Consider the following 24,396-nt stretch of genomic DNA (forward strand, 5'->3'; position numbering starts at 1 on the left):
TACGGTGGAATGTTAAGGATACATTTAACTGCGTGTTGTGAGTGGCGGGGGTGGGGGGTGGGGGGGAGCGGTGCATGTTGGGGGGTGTTGGTGGTGGTGGTGTTGGTGGTGTTAAAACAAGATTAATTTTAGCAGCGCCTGAAAGAATCTGACCCAAAACTGGTTACTATTGAACATTGTTCACTGTGAATAGTGAAGGGAGTGTCTCTAAATTACATACGCAAACCATTCGCACTTCCGGGGGTTTTTGAACCCAGAGGAAAGTGTGGGCTTTGGTATGAGTGCAGGAGGATTTAAAAATGTGAGCGTGTTTGGATGCCAGTCAAAACTCGCCTGCTTAAACAAAACTGTATTTTTGCAAATCCCTTGAGGGAGACATGTTACCCATTAATGTGTATAAGTCGCTCATTAAACCAATGGTTCAACTCAGTTTTAAAATTGAATGCAGCATTGGCAATTTTCCCAGGTTTTCCTGAAACGCAGTGGAAGCAAGGACACTGAGGAATTCCGTGGAAGCACTGAAATGCATCTTCAGTACTTCCCAACCTTTCACGTGGAGAGCGACCATTCACAAGTCTTTTGCTGAGAGTTTACTTTCAGCTGTCTTCCCCACATCAGGACAGGTGATGCTTTGGCTACCATAGACTGGACCATGCACAAGGAGAAATATGACCAGCAGCATCAGCTCTGGACAGACCTGTTGCTGGTCATGGGAGCAGAGCGGTGGGAGAGAGAAAGAAACAGAAGGGAGCAGAACAGAGAGAGAGGATTAATAGACTTTGGGGTGATTGCTAAGAGACAAGGTACACCCATTTCAAGTTTAGAATAAAAGTAGAATACCTCCAATGTTGGAAATCTGAAACAAACACAGATAACGCTGGAGAAACTCAGCAGGCCTGGCAGCATCTGTGCAAAGAGAAAAAGAGTTAATGTTTTGAGTTTGGTCTGACTCTTTTCAGGAACTGAAGGAAGGTTAGACCTCCAGGAGCAATAAGGTACAGTGTTTGTCAGCACCCTGCGAGAGAACTGGACCTGCCAGAGAAATTAAGTTCTGAAGAAGAGTCGCACCAGACTCGAAAGGTTAACTCTGTTTCTCTCTCCACAGGTGACTATGGATCTGCGGAGTTTCTTCAGCATTCTTTGCGTTTGTTTCCCATTTCAAACTTAGCTGATACCAATGGTCGGAAATGAAACTCAGTCATCTTAGAATGTATCCAGTATGGCCACCAGATATGTGCTTGAATAGGTCATTCACCTTCTGAAGAAGATCTCTGGCCCTATTTTATGCACAAGGCAGAGTATTCAGAATGGCCACAGATTGTTGCTCTCAGCACAATGTTGGACAGCACAGAGGATCAGGCCTCACCCCCACCCCTATCTACCGGCACCTCTGCCAATGTTTTACCCTTCCAGGGGATACAGAAAAGTGGGTTAAAAGTCATCTCTCATGATGGCCTGCATGTGTTAGTTGACTGACATCCTCCTGTGTGGATCACTGTACTGTTACAATCACAGTTTTAAGAACATTCATTAAACACCCCTGCAAAGCATGAAAGATAATACATGCAACACTCTATCAGCCACCATCAAAAAGAATCAGGATAAAAGAATTTCAAACAACCTGAAAAGCCAAAACCTTCAAAATTATGTGCAAATCTGACAGCATTAATACCATCGGTTGCTGTACAATGGAATGGATGCAACGTTATCTGCTCTTCACAAGCAGCTCAGAAACTGGTCCATGTTATTCAACTTTTGTTTACACTCACTTCTTATTCCTAGTGTGTGTGTGTGCGTGTGTGTACATGTGTGTGTGTGTACGTGTGTGTGTGTACATGTGTGTGTACACGTGTATGTGTACATGTGTGTGTGTGTAAGTGTGGGTGTAGGTGTGTGTGCGTGTGTGCGTGTACGTATGTGTGTCTGTGTACGTGTGTGTGTCTGTGTACGTGTGTGTGTACACGTGTGTGTATGTGTCCGTGTGTGTGTATGTGTGTGAACTAATTCTTCTCACAGTTAGTAACTAATAAACTCTCTTTTGCTAACTCAAAAAAAGCTTATTTAAATGGCTCCTTTTAAAACAAATTCGTTCACAAGGGAATGGATCCGATAAAAAGTAATTTTTTGTGCCTAACCGAGGGTAGGGGGAATGATGCAGGGGAATCAGTTTGTTCTTTTACGCCTGAGATCATCACCAGCCTCCACCTCCCCTTCTGGATTCCATTAGTTCATTTCTTTCCATCCATTAGCAAGTAAGTTAACAGGTGACACTCTAAATTGACAGCCAAGAGTGGGCAGGTTGGCAAAGTCAGGGGTATGTGCGAAGAGTAGATTGTTGGAAAATGTTGGGTGAATGAGGGAGGGAGAATGGGACTGATATTGATACCTTGATCATATTTACACTGAAACTCAAATCCACAGCTTGAGAAATGGGTATTCTTGTACAGAAAGGGCCTATTTCAGCTGCCTGTAAGGTCAGCAGGAGGGAACGTGATGGATGAAGTTTAACAGCTACCATACAATTGATGCATGGTGTTTTTAAACAATTTTAACTGCATCGATCAGTCTTCTCCAGCTTTTAATATTCATGATGCTGCAGCAAAATGTATGGTGATGCTGCATATTGCAGAGCAAAGCTTCGGGATTAGGATTGAATGATGGTGAATTAATAGCAGCTGTCACTTTTCATTACACTCTGAGCATCATATGTGATAAGCTCAGACAGCAAAGTGTTGAATCCTTAATGTGTGGGCATTTCACAACATAATAACAACAGTGACTTTAGAATAAGTCCTGTAAAGCAAGAAAGTGTTGTGATTGGAGGCTATAGAAATGCAGCTCTTTCCTGCAGGTGAAATTTCAATCCTTCCAGATTCATCTACGAAAGCCGAAATTGTTTTGTTTTTGTAGCAGAAAGAAACATAAGAATAAAATGAGTAATGAATCTTATCAGGGTGGGGCGTCAGCTTAGACCATCTTCTGCCTCATGATTAGATTTTGAGAATGTTGTTTTCTCACTCTTGGTTATTTTTGATCTCTTCCCAACCCACTCCAAAGATGACGCTGATGTAAAAGCATTGTTGAAATAGCATGAGGAGAATAGCTTGGGAAATAGGTCATGGGTGGGGCGTAACAATAGATTTTTATTTCCAGCTGAGGTGAAATGATGGTTTAAGTAAGATGCAAGTTCAAATAATACGATAAAATAACAGTGATATTTGTGCACATAGGGAGCCTAGCAAAGAACATACTGCAAATTATTCTGCTTTACATTTTGTCTTTATTTGACATTTCAGGTAATTATTTTTATATATTGTCCTTTAGTCACTTGGCTGTTTGTTTTTGAAGACCCTCCATTGAAGGCACAAATTGAAGGGTAACCTGAAAGACACCTTTCATGTTATGAAGGGATTTGATAGGTTGACATAGTGCTGTGGGCAAACCCAAAATGGAGGTAGGGTTGTGACAGGGAGGGGCATGGTGGTCTTCAGTATCACTAATGCATCTAATAGGGAATTCAGGAGAAACCAGTGAGTGATGAAATTTAAAACTAAAAGTACCACAGATGCTGGAAATCGCAAATAAAAACAGAAAATGCCAGAGAAACTCAGCAGCTCTGGCAGCATCTGGTGGAGCGACAGAGTTGCTGTTTTGAGTCTCTACGGTTCTCCTTCAGTATTGGGGTGGTGAGGATGAGGAATTTGCTACCATATTCAGTAGTCAAGGTAAGTGGGGTGGATATTTCAAGAAGAAAAATCATAACTTCTTTTGTAAGGCTATATTCTCTATTTCCCCTGTTAAATCTCTTAAAAAAAGGTAATCATTGCTGAACTGTTAAGATGGCTGTTTTAATTACATGATTGGAATTAGCTGGACCCTCCAGAACTTTCCACAAGCCAAAGCCAGTAACTCATCTTTAACTCCTGGAGACCTGGCCTACTATTTATTGTAACGGTAAGTTGCCTAGAGACTTCCCAGTTCCCATGAAGACCATCCCTCAAAGGAGTTTTAAATTATTATTGTCCAATATCAAGATGGTTGTGGATTTCTAATTAACCACTGAGATGGACCATTGACACCTCGAAATTTCACAATGGCCATTTTAGATCATAGAATCATCATAGAATACCTACAGTGTGGAAACAGGCCCTTCGGCCCAACAAGTCCACACTGACCCTTGGGCCGTCCCACCCAGACCCATTCCTCTATAACCCACCTAATCTACACATCCCTGAACTCTACGGGAAATTTAGCATGGCCAATGCACCTAGCCTGTCCATCTTTGGACAGTGATTTTGATGAGGGTGATGATAGTTCCTCACTTCTCTGAACCGTTTAGCAGACACCACCCTCTTATATGATTGAAACTGAGATATTTGAATCCTTTTCAAATAGGTAGTTTTACTTTCTGTTTTAATTTCTGATTACAGTTGTTGTTTAACGAGCAGTGCAGATTCAGGCCTTAGTAACTAGAAGGCCTGCTTTCCATCTCTCGCCCTAAAGTCTCATCTCCAGAAAGAATCTCGCAGTTTATTTCTCAAACTGGTTTTAATCTGGGTTTGTGGGAAAAAACCCTGCACCTTCAACTGCAATCCATCTGTATCCCAGCTTCTAGAAAATGAATTGTGATAAGATCAGCCAATTTTTCACACACGGGTCTCCATGTCAAGTCAACCAACGCCAAAATCTTTGATTTTTTATAATTTCATCATTTATAACATCTTGCCTTCCCTTTCCCTTTCCTCTTGTCTTGTGTGCATGTGTATGTGAGTGAAATAACACAGCAATCTCCCCATCATTTTGAAGGTTTTGTCAGTAAAACCTACCATTGTTTCAATCTTAAAGGTTTTTTGCAGTGGCTTTATTTGTAAGGTTGGAACTTCAAAAGAAACAAGTTGGCCAAGTATGCTTCAACCTCCTTCAGTAAGGGAAAACATGGCATCAAACAATGCATCGTTGTTACCAGGCTCAAGAGGGGAAAAGTAATCATAATTGAAATTTATGGACCCTTTGTCTGTGACACTAGACAAGCATAAGAAAGATTCAGAAAAGATGGTTGTACAGGTTGGGTGAGATGAAAGAGGGATGGGAGGAGGCTGTTGTGGAGCAGAAACACTAGCGTCAACCATTTGGTCTGAAGTACCTATTTCAGCACTAAAAGTTCAATTTAATAGTACGATTCAGAAATAGATGTGTTTCCTGAAGCTATAAATATTCAGCTCATTGTTTCACAATCGCAGGCCTGTTCCTGGCAGGTTTTAGGTGAGGCAACTTCCGAGCAGAAACAATAGAGGTCAGGGCGGAGAGACTGAGACGTTGCTGCACCTCATATATTTGGATAGACATGGGCCTTTCAGCTCCAGGGCCCTTGTTCAAAACCTAAAGCCCTTCTGTCAGATCATTGGAAAGATCCTACTTGGCAATGAGTTTGGAACCTGATGGAGCTCCGATAAAAGAGTAACGTGCAGAGAACAGTTAAAAATCATTCAGGTTTCTTTACTGATCTGAAGCTCCACCTTTCCCACGTTTTATTTTGTCCTGGCCTAATGCCGTCACTAGGGGCAGGATTTATCAGATGAGTGATGGCAGGTGTCCATGCTCCAGTACCTGAAAGGTCAGTGGGGAGTGATACTGACTACCCCGTAGCCATTTAACATTCAGGAGATATGATTGGCCTAGAGTTAGACACACCCTCCCCCAACCCAGTTCTAACTGGGGAGGAAGTCCTGCCTGAAGACAGCTGACTGCCTGTGAGGTGTAAGCAGGACCAGGAACACCCAGGTTTGAGCTGTGCCCACTGCTGGCGTGACTGCCCGTGCCTGAAGAGGAGGCTGTGGTGGAGGATGAAGTGAAAGAATTTTTAGGGCCTGGCTGATGATGCTGGTGGTTGGGTTGTTATCAGAGTGCAGGTTGTGAGAAACCAGGATGTGAGGCTTAAAGGGTTTAATGTAGGGGCGGGGTGTTGGAGAGGAATGATGTTATAAGGGTGGGAGGAGAGGGATGCCTCTGATGGATCTAAGGTACCCCAATTGCAGACACTGCAGGCTGCATGTCCATGTAAGTTTTCCATTGCTGTAAACAAAATAGCAGCGGGTCGGGATAAGATACTGAAGATGCCACTGATTGGTCACTTGAGGGCTCTAATAGGATTCGGACAAAATGCAATGCTATGCCAGTGTGCCTCTTGGCTTAAATAAAAACCGAAAGAACTGCCGATGCCGTAAATCTGGAACAGAAACAGAAGTTGCTGGAAAAGCTCAGCAGGTCTGGCAGCGTCTGTGAAGAACTGGGAGTTCTGACAGTTCTGAAGAAGGGTCACCGGACCCGAAACCTTAACTCTTGATTCTTTCTTCACAGATACTGCCAAACCTGCTGAGCTTTTCCAGCAACTTCTAAAATCTTCCTTACTGTTCTGTTCTGATTGGTCCATCGTTTTCATAAATTTGCAGCATATCTACACGAGGATACCAGCTCCAGAATGCCCTCCCTATACCTCTCCACGCATTGCTCTCTTATATGAAACTCTTTCATTTACCTCTCTCACCAAGCTTTTGATTATCAGACCCAGTATCTCCTGATGAGGATCAGTATTAAATGCTCCTGTGAAACACTTTGGGATGTTTGATTACATTACGTTAAAATTGCCGTATAACTCCAAGTTGTTGTTTTAGTGGAGTACAAGGTTGGCGTTGCTCCCCTGAATTGTATTCAGTTCCATTTATGGAACAAGAGAGCTCATTGCTTCTTTACCATGGATTATGTAGGCCATTAGGGAGGCATGTGATAGATTTAGGCTGAAAACTTGAAGTTGCACAATGCCCAATATATAATGACTCACCAATGTCTCCTATGATGGAGACAGTCGCTGACACCAAATACTGAAATGGATGGCTGGATCCATCATACAATGTGAGTTTTGGCACTCCTTCCCCAGACGGTATGTTGGGCTTGATATAGTACCTTTTAACAACCATCTCTATGGACTCCAGACAGCTTGATCTCTGTGATCTTCAATTGACCAGCGCTGTCCTTATCTTGGGTGGTTGGTAGATTCAGGGCATCTAAATAATGAGTTATAGTCGTCTGAGCCTTCTTGGTCAAGGGCACCAGGTACATTGCCACCCACAATGGGGCTCCCATCTCCAAATTAAAACTCACTCCAAGGTGACATTTCATATGTGTAACTTGTGACTGGGAATGGTACATGGTTTCTGATAGAGAATGGTCTCCCATCTAGGATCTGTCCATGTAGACCCTTGAGTTATTGGAATGTTACCAAAACGTCAAGGGTTGATGTGGAGTGATTACGCAATCTAGGGCCATGTTCTGTGGTATACAGGAAGTAGAGGCATTAATTAATTGGTGCCTTTCGGAACTTTAAAGGGATTTGATAGGGTAAGGTGGGGTAAAAATCCCCATCAGTTGTTGGATATATCCTGGACTTAAAAACCCTCTGAAGGCAGAAGTTGTGGGAATTATATTATATTGGATTAAAGCCACTGGGACTCCAGAAACCATGGGCTGCAACTGAGCCAGGTAGAGGCTGGCTGGGACAGACTGGGGAATATACAAGCCCAGGGGCAAATGTCTGGGACAGGGATTAGCTAACTGAAACCAAAGGAAACTCCCCCATCCGTGCCTCAGCGAAAACAATGCAAGCCAGTCTACGGGAAATAAACAACATCAACAATTTCAGACCCTTTGGAGCCTACACAGGTATAAACCCATTCACTTCCAAATCAGTGCTCAGGCACAAAGTTACTGAGCATTCCATGCCCTTGTGTTACATGAAAACCTGTTTCACCTTGGAACCTTCACACCACGATGCGAACTGAACAGATGCCAGTCCAAAGGAAATGCCGGACATTCCAAATCCACCAAAACCATTCATTTCAATCGAAAAAGATTCTCACCCACTGCAGTGCTCAGGAAACCCTTTCAGCCCAGAGAGGAAGAACAATAGCTCACAGATTTGGCAGGAGATAAGGGGGGACCTGCAGTGGGGTATAACTGGAGACCCCGAGCCCAGCACGGGAGAGGGAGTGAAGTGGAAGGTGCAGCGAAAAGCGAAGGAAAAGGAAAGCAAAGCAAGAAAAGAGAGTGAGAATCCTACACTGTGAGTGGGGCACTGCGAGACCATTCACCATCATCTGCAACAACAACCCGCTCGCAAGAACCACAAGGAGGAGGAGAAAACCCAAGGTACTCAGCAGGCTGGTCCCACGCCTCGACAGACACCGCCAGACTGACTATTATTGGTACCTGCGGCCCTTCGCTACGGCAAGCGACTATGGACACAGCCAGTTGAAATCATGGTCTTCACACCAAGGACGAGCTTAAGGTCATTGGGACCTCTAACTCAGCTGGGCTAATCTTAGACAGGGGAAGGGAAGGTTTGGGGTTAACCCTGTAGGGCATCTCTAAGGAAGGGAAATGGATTAGGACTTGGGGTCAGCAGGTAATTCTCTCTTTCTCGCTCTTCCCTAATAGTATGAGTAACAGTCACCCACTGTATCTATTTTACCCACTGTATTAATTAACTGGGGATTAAGCAAACTGGGAGACATGGTCTCAGTCAGAGACAGGCAGGTTCTAATTTGATATTCACTTTCTTGTTTTGTTTTCTGTAAATATATTAAACTTTGCTTGTTTGTTTAATAAAAATCAAGGTTTTCTTTGCCTCTGAAACATCTGCCTCCATTCTTTTTCCACCATACCACATTCCATACATAAGCCCAGTGTCAGAACTAGGGAGCTGGTGAACAGTGAACCAGCCAGCACTTCCTACAGGAGAGAAAAAAACTCTTTACTGCTGGTGGGTTTTAGGCACCAAGTTAGAATCAGAGACAGGCCATTCAGAACAGAAGTTAGTGTATAAGGGGATATCAAAAATGTGGATGTGTCTCCTAGAAAAAATAGTAGATGACAACTCCATTTACAACTTTAAACCTGTGGTCAATTGTATAATTTTAACCAAAGTTATAAAGGCTACGGAGACAAAGCAGATGGATGGCATTAGAATGCAAACTGGCCACAATCATATTGAACAGGCTCAAGGGGCAGTGGGTTTTTAAACCAAATCCTTTTTGGAAATATCTCTTCTTCGCTCTGAAAACATTCACGTGAAACCCTTTGAATAAAGCTGGCCAGCAATATATAGAGATTTCCATACCTAGATGGTACCAAAGTGCTGGCTCTCAAGATTTTCTCAGACTTTCACTTGACCTTTTGTCTTCTAATTCCAATTCTCCTTGGCATAATAGACAAGAGACAATGCCAATACAAAGTGACAACCCCATTCCCTTGAACTCTGTTGTAGAAACATTGAAATGCCTTATTGATCGATGTGAATTGCAATTGTTGCAAATCAAATTGATAACATATACAATCAATGGTCAATAATAATTGTTTAGCGTATTTTGAAAAAACACACCTCTCTTGTCAATGTTCTTCGTTTTGCTTTCATCAGGACAATTTGCAAGATATACCAGTGTAAAGACTCTATCTTTATGTTGTTCTTTGCAGACACAAAGAACATGTACACACTTTCTTCATCTCGATAATCCATTTTCGGGTTCATTTCTCCGGACAGTGCTTTGGCCAATGAGAGTCAACTTGCCTGAATTAAAAGTTAAAATTTAAACTGAGCTTGGCAGTTAACTGTCAATAGCCATCTAATTGGTGCATTCTCCATGGCAGTACCTTTACCGAATAGTGTTCACTTGCTAGCCAGCTAGCAGTCTCCTCTCATACACTATTAAAAGTTATTTTTCATTTCATGTAGATTGAAGTAATGAGTGGTTGGTGCAAGCCTTCAACAAAATGTGCCCTTTTTTTCAGCAACACTCAAAAGTCCTGTACTTTGAAATGACTTAATAATTGTTTCCTTGTTCTTTTTTTCATATTTGGCATCACTTTATCAATTGCGTTATTAAATGCTACTTCCCATTTCTTCATATCTTTTTTGCGCCAGCTAACTGGAGTTGGAAACACAACATGTTCCCTTTGTGAGAAACAATGGACACCATTGTGGAAACATGAGAGAATTAAGAAGCAGATCAAATCATTGCCACAGTGACGTGCAATCCTCCAGAGAAAGTTGGGAAAATATAATGCTATTTCTGTAATTTGCACTGTAGAGGAGAATGAGTTGGCATCATGTGTCTGGTGAAGATAGGCACAAGGTCATTTAAAACTCCCATGGTTTGCAAGCAACACCAGGTCTGGTCCTACAGCAATCAAAGCTCTGGAATTAAAGGCAAAGGAGTTGATGCCATGGCAGAGGCTGCTATAATTCGACATTGATTTGTGTAAAATAGTTTATGGAGAGGGGACATCAGCCAATGAAAGGTGATCGGGCCACTGGAGATATCCCGACTGTAAAATCACCCAGAGTATGGTGCTAAATTGTATAATGACTTACTAATTAGAGGGTGGCAGATATTAAATGAAGACCAAGAGCCACTTAGTTTAAATGAATTGAGACAGTCTCGATCCTCAAAGTCATGAGTGGATCTTGTTTTGACTACCTGCACCCCCATCACATTGACATTTAGCATCTCTGGTGTGTTAAACTTATCCCAAAAACAAGTTCAGATTGCCATTTGAGCATCGAAGACGTCAATGTAACACACTGATGCATTCCCAGCATGATATCCTCATTCTTAACTGAACACTTCTAGTTTTAATGACAGAAGTTTCCAGTCCAGGAGGTGGTGAGTCTGGAGGAGAGAAGGAAAATTATTTTGTGGACAGCCATGAACTCATTGTATTTCCACTTCTGTTCAGATTAAATCCTGGATGGGGAAGGCCAGAAGTTGACCTGCTTACAATTGAGGTCCTTACGTGGCTCGAGACTTGATGAATCAGTGCTGTCGGTGTGGCAGTTAGAGGCTGTGTCCCTCTGTCTGCATTGATTTGCGTACGATCGAGTGACTGGGCCTAAGACAGGTGTGTGATTGCTGTGAGTTACAATCCTGCTATTTCTTCTGATCCCCAGGGAGCCCTCTTCACCCTGCAAGAAGCACCTACCACAAGCTGCTTCATGGTCAGACCCGACATCCCTTGGAGTCCTGGAGAATTGTACTGGCAGCAGTCAGGGCCTTCTCCATGATGCTGCCGAGTGGCACATCTGCCAGTCTCTGATTGATTGATGGGTCTTGGTAGGGCAGATTTTCTTAATTGGGGAATCATAGTGGAAAACTGTCTCAGTCACCAATTAGGTTCTCAGTTCTGAGGAAGGGTCACTGGACCCAAAACGTTAACTCTGTTTTCTCCTCCACAGATGCTGCCAGACCTGCTGAGCTTTTCCAGCAACTTTGTTTTTGTTCCTGATTTACAGCATCCGCAGTTCTTTTGGTTTTTACTGGAAGATCTAGTAGGTTTTAAGAGCCTAACAGGTCTAGGCCTTCTTCCACAAATTTCTCTCACTTTTTAGACTTAGTTCAAAGATTCTTTTATGACTACCTTAATTACATTTCCCTTGGTTTATATCACCCTTGCGGATTTTTCATTTAAAACCCTATCTATGCATTGAGCATTTAAGAGTTAGTCATAGCGAGTATTGGATGAAGTATCCTTTCTGATCTCAAAGTACTTAACTAGAAGTTTGAAAAAAGGCAGTAGCTCCTTATAAACATGTCTCGCATTTCTATTTTTCATGCATTGATTATGTTCCTACGAGGGCACTGCCAGTTGATGCTGAACAGTGTTTTGTTCCTTGGAGACTGTCCGAGGCTGTTCAAACCCAATTATAAAGGCCCCCTGCTGCCTGGATGGGGAGAAAACCTCCAGCTGAATTGTCAGGGGCTGCAAAGCGAGCCAAGTTCCCAAAGATGAATGGAGAGTGGAATAATTTACACGCTGATCCAGCCACGAACCCGAGTTCCTTTCCAAACCACTGCATCAATTCAACAATCGATTCCTTCAATCTCCTACCAGAGAATTAGAGAACTCCACAATACCATCCTTCCTGATGAGTTTTCTCTTGCTTTCCTCCACTGAAAAGCTGTGAAACTCTTTAGAGGCGAGGAGACAGTCAGTGACCAGTCTCGATTCTATTTTATGTGAATTAACTCATTATGAATTATTGTGACTTCCAGACCAAAGGGGCCAGCTATAGATGAGACAAGTGTGTCCTTTGAATCCTGAAACACAGAATTTGCACTTGGGCAATTGATAAAAGAGTCACTCAACACGTTGTTTGTCCTGGAGATGTTATTAAAACATATCAAAATATCAAGGACGCCAAGGACTATGAAGGTAACATCCAGGTTGTTAGGAGCTGAAAACTCACCCATGATGGGACTAAAACATGACAAAGTATTGATTTGTAGTTGTATAGTGCCTTGCACAGGCTTAAGATGATCTAAAGCACTTTACAGACAATGAAGTAGTTATAGGATTTTGACGTAGTTACCAACTGGTATTTTCTATGAGATAACCCCCGTATTCTCATAAGATTTCGCTCTTGGACTTATCAATTGCATGTCTCAAAGGAGAAAGATGAATAAGTCCTCAGGCACATTTATATGGCTGCACTTTTGGGAAGATGCGAACAAGTGCATATTAAATGTCATGGCTCCAGAGAATTCATAGAATGCTTACAGTGTGGTAGCAGGCCACTCAGCCCATTGATTCCACATAGGCCCTCTGAAGACCTTCCCACCCAGACCCACCCCGTACCCTATCCCCGTAAGCCTGCATTTCCCATTTCTAACCCACCTAACCTGCACACTAGGAGCAATTTTTGGACTGTGGGAGGAAAACCAAAGCACTCTGGGGGAAACCCATGCAGACACAGGGAGAACATCCAAACTCAACACAAACAGAACCAAGGCTGGGATCAAGTCCAGGCCCCTGGCGCTGTGAGGCAGCAGTGCTAGCCACCAAGCCACTGTCCCACTTTGTCAGTTATATAAAATTTGTACCAGGTCAACAGCTATTATGTCGGAACATTACACTCACTTAAATCATTAGGAGGGATCGGCCTGTGTGAGATCAGGGAAGAAAGCTGCACAGGGAGAGCTCAGAGAATGAAATAATCTCTTCACTGATCCTATTTAAATACAGACGATTGTAAAATAGCAGATGAACTCACACCTACCCTGATACTCTTATCCCAAAAGTATAGCTTGAACTGGTCGGTGGACAAAATGGGTCATCTATTCTCTTTAATAGTTTATTATATCATTGATAAATGTATAAACATCAGTGACCAGCTCCCCTTTAAAGTTAAATCAGAACTGTCAAGCGTCAATACCCTATGCCTTTCCTTAAAGCAGCATCATTCTCAGAAATGGCTGGGAACTCAGTGGTGTGCTTTCTCTCTTGTTCCCATCAGCTGATACCCCTACTAGATGGGAAACCACACTTCTTAAAAATTTCCAAAATCACAGCTATGATAAATATTAGAACATGGAGGCAGTTTCATTGGGGAAAATCCTGGTTGTATCAGGTCAACTTCCCTTTAATCAATAAAGCTCTCAATAAGGGGAGAATAGCCACAAGGGTCGTGAGGGACATTCTTGTGCAATGACTCCAAGTTTGTAGATATATTTACAATCGTCCAGTTTGTAGATGCTTACTTATTGTGTAATCAGCTGATCCTTGAATGGTGCATTGAGAAAGGTCACACAGTGTGTACATGTCAGGCATTCCTTGTCCCATGGAATGTTAGGAAGCAAAGTTTGGACAATTTTTGACAAATATTTATCACAACCAGCTTTTTCTCTTAAATATTGGCTTCTTTTATGAAGGATGTGTTCTTCTCGAAGGACTGGCTAGAGCAGCATTAGGTACACAGTTGAGTGAATCAAAGATCATGTTTTTGCTTAAGAGGAGAAGGAAAGCTGACGTTTCGGGTCTGGACCCTTCTTCAGAAACAGGTCCACACCCGAAATGTCAGCTGTCCTGCTCCTCTGATGCTGTTTGGCCTGTTGTGTTCATCCAGCTCTACACTTTGTTATCTCAGACTCCAGCATCGGCAGTTCCTACTATCTCATGTTTTTGCTTGATGGTTCCTCCACTCATTCTATCTGCTGGGAGACAATGCTGAACAAAAGTTCTTAGAACATGTTACTGGCTTACTTCACAATGTGAAAGCACATGTTATCGTGTGGAATACAGTGCACGAGATGGATGTGGTCAGTATATAACAGCTGGCAGCCATGGTGCTAGCTTTACAAATGAATTTCAATGAAGTCACCCTGTTGCACATATCATAGAACAACGTGACTGATTGCCATGATACCATCTTGCAAAACGTTGTTATATTTGTAGGCAGAGAACTCCAATTCATCAATGACAAGTTAAATGTTCATTAAAAATGTGAACAATGCATTCAACAACATACTTGTGCAGCAGACATAAACATTCTTTTTCCAAGTTTAGTGCCAAAAATAACCCACGTATTTTAAGGGTTGCCTTCAATGTTATAGCCAGGTGATGTGGCACAGCAATGTGCTGTTATAATAACGCTGAGTGAATATTACAGATTTCATTATAGCAACTGATTTTAAGGTGAATCTGGTTGTATCCAGTTTCACTTAGCAATGAATCTAACTTCAGACTGAGTTGTCATACAGAGTTCAGATGTATAATTATACAGGCAAGGGATCACAGCACAGTGGGAAAGACTCACCAGCATCTCCGTCTCCACATTTCATAAAGTGCGATTAATCCTAAACTCTGTAGTTTACATTTTGTTCTCACTAGATTGGATGCTCCCATTTCTTCTGCACTTGCCAACTTTAATCTACTTCCTATCTTCCATCGTATTAATCATAAAATCCTTGTCCTCAGTTACAATTTTTCAAGTTTCACCAGCCCCTACTTTGAATGATTTCCAAACATATCGGGGTCCACACCCTCCCGGAGTTCATTCTGCTCACTCATCCTTCTCCACGTCCACCCAATCGTCAATTTTCCAGTTATTGCCCGTCAGTCCCTGTTCCTAAAACAACTCCCTTTGCTGATTCTCTTATCCCCTTCATAAAATGTCATCAAAACCCCTCCCTTTGAAGAAACCTTTGCTTTTCAAACCAAAACAGAAATTATTGAAAACATTTCCTTCCTTTTACTCAGAGCAACTTTAATTCTTGTGTGAACTTCTTTCGCCTTTTTTCTGAACCCTTTTGTTACACTTTACAGTGTCCAACCCAGTGTTTATTTTTTTAAGGAATTCCTTCATAACATTTTAATGCTGCGGCTACCCTGATAGTGACTCTGTTGATAAATGACAAATCCTTCCGCACAATCTCTGTTTAAAATGCTCAGAGACAGGAACAGTCATTGACTGCCTCTGACTCATCCCATTATTTATGCATTGGTTTTGTTTTATTCATCAATGTGATCAAAGCATCACTGTCATGGCCAGTATTTATTGCCCATCTCTAATTGCCCTTGAGGACGTGATGATGAACTGCCTTTTTGAACCGTAGCAGTCCATTTAGTGTAGGTGCACTAACAGTGTTAAAAAGGACTACAGTGAGTGAAAAGTGTAGAAACAGTTCAAAATACCTTTGAGTACAGGAGTTGTTAACCTTGCATCATTATCCTTTTGTTATGTTTTGTAAACTTGAGAGAGAAAGCTGGAAGCATATTATAAGTCTCTTGGATTACCAAAACACAATTCTGTCTTGGCCCTTCCAAATATAACTTCAATCCCCTTATTAATTCTTCAGGAGAAATGGAACCAGCTCATTCTCACATTGGTGTGTAGGATGCTCATCTCGAGGATGAACTTTGCAGATTCTTATCATTCCCGAGTGAATGGTCAATTATTTATTGACTCCTTTGGGCAGAAACTACTGTCCACTGATCTTTGGCCATTAATACTAAAAATACTAGTAGCATGCTGACCTTCATAGTGAGAGCATTTGAGTACAGGAGCAGGGATATCTTGCTATAGTTATACAGGGTCTTGGTAAGGTCACACATTGAATTTTGTGTGCAGTTTCGGTCTCCTTGTCTGATGAAGCACATTCTTGCCAATGAGGGAGTCCAGCGAAGGTTCACCAGACTGATTCACAGGATGGCAGGACTGACATATGAGGAAAGACTGGATCGCGTGGGCTTGTATTTGCTGAAATTTAGAACAATGAGGGGCAGGATCTCATAGAAATATATTAAATCCTGATGGGACTGGACAGCTAGATGCAGGAAGAATGTTCCCGATGTTGGGGAAGTCCAGAACTAAGGGTCATAGTCAAAGAATAAAGGGTAAGCCATTCAGGACTGAGATCGGGAAGAATTTCCTCACTCAGAGAGTTGTGAATCTCTAGAGTTCTCTATCACAGAGAGCTGTTTGAGCCAGTTCATTTGACATATTCAAGAGGGAGCTGAATGTGACCTTTACAGCTAAAGGGATCAAGGGGTACAGAGAGAAAGTGGGAGTGGGAGACTGAAATTGCATGATCAGCCACGATCAGTTCCAGAGACAGGATGTTCCTGATAGGGTGAGTGAATGCTGGATGACTAGAGAAACTGAGGTTTTGGTTAAGAAAAAGAAGGAAGTATATAGACAGCAGAAATCACGTGATTCCCTAGAAGAGTTTAGAAGCAGTAAGAGTATATTTAAGAGGGAAATCAGGAGAGCAGAAAGCGGACATGAGATAGCTTTGTCAAATAGGGTTAAGGAGAATCCAAAGAGATTCTACAAATACGTTAAGGACAAAAGGGTAACGAGAGAGAGAATAGGGCCCCTTAAAGATCAGCAAGGCTGTCTGTGTGTGTGGAACCGCAGGAGATGGGGGACATACTGAACATTATTTTGCAAGAGTGTTTACTGTGGAGAAGGATATGGAAGACAGAGATGTGGGGAAATACATAGTGACATCTTGAAAATGTCCATGTTACAGAGGAGGTGGTGCTGGAAGTTTTAAAATGCATGAAGGTGGATAAATCCCTAGGACCTGATCAGGTGTACCCTAGAATTCTGTGGGAAGCTAGGGAAGTGATTGCTGGTTCCCTTGCTGAGATATTTGTATCATCGATAGGCACAGGTGAGATGACTGTAGGTTGGCTAACATTGTGCCACTTTTTGGAAAAGGTAGTAATGAAAAGCCAGGGAACTATTGACAGGGAGCCTGATATCGATGGTGGACAAATAGTTGTTTGTCATTATATAAATGATTTGGATGAGAACAAAGGAAACATGGTTAATAAGTTTGTAGGTGACACCAAAACTGGAGGTGTAGTGGAAAGGAAAGAAGGTTACTTCAGAGTACAATGGAATCTTGATCAGATGGGCCAATGGGCTGTGGAGTGGCAGATGGAGTTTAATTTAGAAAAATGTGAGCTGCGGCATTTTGAAAAGGCAAATCAGGGCAGGACTTATACACTTAATGGTAAGGTCCTGGGCAGTGTTGCTGAACAAAGAGACCTTGGAGTGTAGGTTTGTTGTTCCTTGACAGTGGAGTCACAGGTAGATAGGATAGTGAAGAAGACATTTGATATGCTTCCCTTTATTAACCAGTGCATTGAGGTATAGGAATTGGGAGGTCATTTTGCAGCTGTACAGGACATTTGTTAGGCCAGTATTGGAATATTGCGTTCAGTCTGGTCTCCCTGCTATAGGAAGGACATTGTGAAACTTGAAAGGGTTCAGAAAAGATTTACAAGGATGTTGCCACTGTTCGAGGTTTTGAGCTATTGGGAGAAGCTGAATACACTGGGGTTATTTTCCCTGGAGCCTCAGAAGTTGAGGGGTTACCTAACAGAGGTTTATAACATCATGATGGGCTTGGATAGAGTAAATGGACATGGTCCTTTTCCAGGAGTGGGGGAGTCCAAAACTAGAGGGCATGGGTTTAAGGTGAGAGGGAAAAGATTTAAAATGGACCTAAGGGGCAAATTTTTCATGCAGAGGGTGGTGCGTGTATGGAATGAGCTGTCAGAGGAAGCGGGGGAGGCTGGTACAATTACAACATTTAAAAGGCATCTGGATGGGTAAATGAATAGGAAGGGTTTGGAGGGATATGGACCAAATGCTGGCAAATAGTCTAGATTAATTTAGGATATCTGGTTGGCATGGACCGTGCTGTAAAACTCTATGACTCTATGACTATGATTGATGGTGCAGGCTCAAAGGGCCAAACAGCCTCCTCCTACACCCATTTTCTATGTTTCTATGAACTCCTTCCTTCACCTAATTATCAAACTCAACTTTCTAGAAATCCAAACATGATGAGAAGTATTTATGCTGAGTAATGTTTTAAGAGCACGACGTATGTGTTTCCAGCCCCTTTCAGTTCTTCAGAAGTTGTATTGATCTCAGAAGGTTCACTCTGTTTCCCTCTCCACAGGTGCTGCCGGATTTGCTGAGTTGCTCCAGCACTTTCTGTTTTGATTTCAAATTTCCAGCCTCCACAGAATATTCCTTTTATTTAAGATGCTTGTATGTGTGAGAGAGAGTGTGCGCGCATGCATCAAGAGAATGTATGTGTGGCTTGGGGGAGGGGAGGGATGAAATGGTAGAAAACTGCTGGTTATTACTAATCCAAACTAAGCCACATGTTTATGCAATGGGATTTGAGCTTTGAAAGAGAAAGTGTGCACATGACTAGCAAGATTAAGCGAGTTTTTTTTTGTAGTTTTGATAGTTCTTCGAATGCCTTTGTGAGCAAGAGAATCAGGGTGGTCCAACTCTTGAATGTTATGATCCTTGCAGTGCTGTCTCCATCAATGATACCGAATGGAAAATGAATGCTCCTTTTTCAGTAACTTGGCACCAATCCTAATGTCTCAGTTCAGTGACTGATCGTTCACTTAAACCTTGATTCATGGCACCGCATTTCATTCAGTAGCAAGAACAGCTGAGGTCAAGCTAGTACTCAGTGTGCAGTGTCACACTGCCTGTCTCTGAAGTTCAAAATCATGTTTGTTGATTCTCAGATAACTAATGAATTCAACTGTATTCAATACAGCAGTTGCATCTGAAATGTTGAGTCCTCAGGCCATTACAAAGAATTATTCTAACTTTGCCCCAAAAGGGCAAAACATGCTCAACAGGTGGTATGCAGTGACACTGAAATGGGCAGTGGAATATCTCTCTAGTTGGCATTTTTAACTAAAATTGTCATGCGTGCTTTCAAAGGCAATTATGATATTCCTCTGGAAAGTGACTAGAGAAGGTTTTGACTAAAACATGGAGCCGAACAGCAGCTATTTCCAGGGCAATCAGGTCAAGGGTCTGACTCTGCTGCTTCCAGAGGAATGAGATAACTTGGAGAATTTGCCTGGAGGTTTTGGTGATTATAGCTCGTGTTTTCCATGTCCCAGCCACCCTGAATTATTAGGTGTTGGTTAGCACTTTGTTTAAACCTCTGAGTAAAAGAGGCAGTGATGGGCAAGCGCTTCTCTGTCATAGAATCAGAAAAATGAACAGCACAAAATTAGGCCATCCTGCCCATTGTGCCTGTGCTGCCCACTTACCTTCAATCTGCAATCTCTCCCACTGAGTATAGTTTTGTCCCTGTTCACTGTATCAAAACCTCTCATAATGTTGATCACCTTTCCTGAATCTCCCCTTTAACCTTTTCTGCTCCAATGATAACCTCAGTCTCCTTAGTCTCTGCTCAAAACTCAAGTCGCTCATCCCTGGAATTACTCATTTAAAATCTCTATGCCATGCTTTCCAGCCTTTGATATCATTCTTAAAGTGTGGGTGTCTACAGTTGGACATAACACTCCAGATGAGACCAGTAGCCAGTGATATACTCAAGTTTAGCTTTGTTTTCGTTTCTCCTTCCAACACCAAGGCAGCTGATGTGGTATATGGGACATCATGTCGAGCTTTTGCAGGACATTGGTGAGGCCACTTCTGGAGTACTTTGTCCAATTCTGGTCACCCTGTTAGAGGAAGGATTTTATTAAGCTGTAGAGGGTTCAGAAGAGATTTGCCAGGATGTTGCTGGAACTGGAAGGTTTGAGTTATAAAGAGAGACTGGATAGACTGGGACTTTTTTTTCACTGGAACATCGGAGGTTGAGGGATGACCTTATAGAGGTTTATAAGATCATGAGGGGTATAGGTAAGGTGAAAAGAGGTGTCTTTTCCCTAGGGTGGGGGATTTCAAGACTAGAGGGCATATTTTTAAGGTGAGAGGAGAGAGATTTAAAAAAGACATGAGGGGCAACTTTTGCACATAGAGAATAGTTCATGTGTGGAATGAACTGCCAGGGGAAGTGGTGGATGCAGGTACAGTTAAAATGTTTAAAAGACATTTAGATAAGTACATGAATAAGAAATGTTTGGAGTGATATGGGCCAAGTACAGGCAAGTGGGACTAGTTTAGTTTGGGATTATGGTCAGCACGGACTGGTTGAATGGAAGAGTCTGTTTCCGTGCTGTATGACTCTATGAAAGCTCGTTTAAAGATCCACAAGGTTCAGGGATTGTGGGCAGTCTGGTTTAAGCTGAGACACTTACCAGCTAGGAAGGGGATTGAAGTTGATGCAGTATTTAACAGAGTTTGTGATGGACCTGGGAACAGTGGCCTGGTTATCCTTGTTGTTAATTGGAGAAAATATTTCCTCCTTAACACTGGAGTCAAAAAATATCACAGCAAATCATTGGTAGCAGAGGAGTTGCGAAATGTGATAATGAGGGAAGAGCAATGAAGTCCGTCAGTCTTGGTTCATGAGAGCAATATGCTAATGCCATAGACCTACCGTCTCCCCTCTTGACATTCCCCTGTCCTTTGACCACTGCCCTCACCTAATCTTAAATGTTGACATGGTTTAAGCTTCAATCACTAAATCCTGTCAATAATTTCACAGCCTCTATAGCTTTGGTGCAACTGTTACTCCAGCCCAGTGCCCTAACTTTGCATTCACTCTTAGATCAATGCCCCTTCGTTTTAACTTCAATGAAAGGTTTGGTGGAGTGAAAATGTTATAGTTGAGCATTTTGTTATATTAAAACCACAGTAGGTACACCCTCTTCTTAGATAAGTTAATCTTTGAGTGCTTATCACTTTGAGATGAGGTCATGGCTTCTTTTTGACCTTAAAATAGAAAAATAATCTGTCAGGTTAAAGAATTATACAAGGATTACCAGAGTCAACACAAAACTATTATATTCCTTGAGCATTTGAATATGTAATCATCCCAAGTCCTTGTAGTCAGAACTGTGAACAAAATCAATAGGTTACAAATCGAGAGCATTGTTTACAGAGAAAAGCAGATAAGCACATAATCAAAAAGCTCTAAGAACTGCAGAGTTGAAATATGGATAAAGCTCCGTGGGAATTTTCTGTTGCAACAGAATTCATTTCTAATATTTCTTTTCATTTTCAACATCAGTCAGGCATGAAGGTAGAATGCTTATTCTCTTGTCTCCTCGCTTCCTTAATTTTTCTGGATGATACTGAAGAAGACTTAAAACAACTCGTGGAAGTTGAAATAAAAGGAAGGACAATTATAACCTCTACCAACGTCTATTTATGAGATATCATTAGCAGACAAGAAAATGGAGTTAAACCCACAATCAAATCAGCCTTGATCTCATTGAATGGTGGAGCAGTCTCAATGTGCTGATTGCCCTATTCCTGCTTTTATCTCTAATGTTTTCATGACCTTTATTGCAGAAAAGCATCCCATTGCATTTCAAAGGAGTCGTATAAAAATAAATTGTTATGTAGTGGTAACACAGTGTGGAGCTGGAGGAACACAGCAGGCCAGGCAGCATCAGAGGAGCAGGAAAGTTGACGTTTCGGGTCGGGTTGTTATGTAGTGGGATAGATGATCAAAAGCAAGAATTCTCGCCCTGCAGAAAAAGCATTCGTCTCTATCACCTCTGATAGTTTAGCTAGTAAATGCATGCTCTATGTGCAGCAATATAAAGCAGAGATCATAAGTTTTTTTTCCCAGGTTGTGTTGAGATTGCCGATCTGATCAGTCCATGTCTTCAGCAATTGTTGGAAGATTACAACAAAGATGGACCTTCCTACTGAGAAGAATATGAGTCCTTGGGCCAAAGCTAACATTTCCAAGCTCCTGTTTAACATTACATAAGAATATGAAAAGGCAGCAGGAATGCTAATGCCGGCCACATGCCTCCTCTAAGTGAGAGACAGTTTACTTCAGGCACGAAGTCTGGTGCTGGAACCACAGAAGTGGTCCGGCATGGGTATGAGGTGAAGTCGATGTGGGGTCAGGTCCCATGACATAGAAAGTTCGCGTAGGTGAGGTGGTCCTAAACAAACGTGGGGATCACCTGAAAGCTGGCACCTCGCAAACGGGACAGAAGTAAAACATACCCGGCCCTTCAGAACAGCCAGAAGGCCTGTCAGAAACCATGGGTTCACACCCTCCATCTAGCATCAAGGAAGCCTCAGAGTCCGAGATGGATGTAGTCTCGTTATTGTTACCACCGGAAGCAAAGGAGGAAACTCTCCCGATATGCTCCGGGCGTAAGAGACGGGCTATGGTCCAGTAATGCCACCCGTGTCATAGTCCGAGTCAGAGGAACCGGACCTGGGGTGAAAACGTCCCAGGTGAAGCTACAAGAGAGAGAACAGGTCTACATCCCACTCTTGCGCTCCTGAAATAACTGCACAGAGGCTGGTATCCCATCACCAAGTCACCCTTTATTTACATGTGCACCGAACATGGGCTGTGAGCAGCCAGATCAAAGCCGGACACTGGACTGGGAAGACTTTCTGAATCTCTTGTTTATATCTATCAGCCAAGGCTTCCTGATTGACCTATGTTAACAACTCCAATCTGGGATCTCATAATCAATGGATCTACCTGGCCATGATTCCAATAAATACAGAATATAAATATACATGTAACTGAATGCACACATACTAAGAAATAATGTGTACACACATGTACATGAACATATATGCATACACAAACACAGACAACTACACAAACACTGTGTCACACATAAATAAATACTCTTCTCTTAGATAGTCCCGCAGGATCTGGGACAAGCTTTTCCACTGTGAGGCAATGGGCTTGGCAATGCTGGATATTTCCAATGTGTGATTGGCAGACACTGCCTGGTGTGGGTGACTGGTACTTAAAGGGTCAGGTAGGCAGGTTGTTTGGAGGCTGGTACACTCTCTTGTACGAGGTATACTTTCTCTCCGCATCTTCTCAAAACTTGGTGTGTTCAGTATCTTTCTGAATAATTCTTTTCTATTTTGGTTACCCACAGGCCAGAGTGTCCTGTGAATTGGTAGAGATGTTTGATCTCTTAAAGGATGCTTTGAAGACATCTTTAAAGCAGTTCCACTGTTTTTATCGATATCCGAGAAGCGCAGTTTGTTTGGGAACCTGGTGTTACGTGTACGTACAACATGTCCTGGCCAGCAGAGCTGATTCAAAGTGATATAGCACCTCGATGCTGGGTAAATGGGTTCACTGAGAATGTTGCTCTTGGACCACTGTTCTGCCACCAGGTTAGGGGGATCTAGAGAAGGTACCATTTGCAACATTACTGCAGTGCTGCAGCTTGCCCAAGTCTCTGTGGTATGTAGGAGGGATGGGATCACTGTTGCCTGCTAAACCATGACCTTAGAACTGAGTTTGATCCTGGTCCTGAAGTAATGCTTTGGCCAAAGGCTGAGCTGCTACATTGGAGGCAATGATGAAATTTGTCAAAAAAAAGCTTCTTAAGATGCATAAAATGGTTCCCATTTTCCAGCATCTCGCTATTACCCATAATCAACGGGAGAGGTACTATGTTGTGGGACTTGCTTGGAAGAGGACCTTATTTTTCTGGGTGATGAGGGAAAGGCCCATTTTCTCATGTGCTTCGGGGAAGTTAATGACAATGACCCGGAGCTCAAGCTTCACGTGGGTGTGCACCCAAAGTTCATCTTCATATTCAAGCATCAGTAGACTGGACTAATTCTGATTTTGACTTGGAGGCAGGTTAGGCTGAGCAGTTTCCCATTTGTTCACACGCATATATGCACAAATACGCAGGGATCTTGTAGTGTAGTGGTAGTGTAGCAGCCTCCTGGCTGCTAAAACTCAGATTGCCAACTTGGCCAAACAGCAAGGGATGATGGGTACATTGGCCAATTGAAATGCTGAAATCACAAAACCCACACATCAGACACAGGGCAAACACAGCAGCCAGGTGCTAATGACAGTAGCGTAATGTAAAGGAAAACAGTTAGTCCGCACAGTCACCCTGAGCAACTGATCTACTAAACAAAGGGCAGCCCAGACAGAAAGGCACCGGGTCATGCTACGTAAAGAAATTTGACAGTAGCATGCCATCTAAGTGATTGACTCTTGTTTCAAACTATTAAGTGTATCTCCCTGATTGGTTAGAACTACAGAAAGTTCCAGAAAACTATCTAAAAGGTATAAAAACAGAATTCAACTGTAGACAGTCTCTTGGAACTGTTCTTGGAATTGTCTGAGGCCTTTT

The 24,396-nt window shown here is 42.4% G+C and overlaps 1 long non-coding RNA gene across 1 annotated transcript in view; it reads right to left on the reverse strand.

Annotated features, from left to right (window-relative positions):
* The window catches only part of LOC125483594, a 29,594-nt gene extending 14,682 nt beyond the window's left edge, over positions 1-14,912 (reverse strand). Inside the window, exon 1 of the long non-coding RNA XR_007262544.1 lies at positions 14,642-14,912. This is a non-coding gene — a long non-coding RNA (uncharacterized LOC125483594). The remainder of the gene's footprint in view (positions 1-14,641) is intronic.
* Positions 14,913-24,396: the final 9,484 nt, after the last annotated feature.

The sequence above is a fragment of the Rhincodon typus genome, chromosome 7, assembly GCF_021869965.1.
Source record: "Rhincodon typus isolate 14 chromosome 7, sRhiTyp1.1, whole genome shotgun sequence".
Classification (NCBI taxonomy): domain Eukaryota; kingdom Metazoa; phylum Chordata; class Chondrichthyes; order Orectolobiformes; family Rhincodontidae; genus Rhincodon; species Rhincodon typus.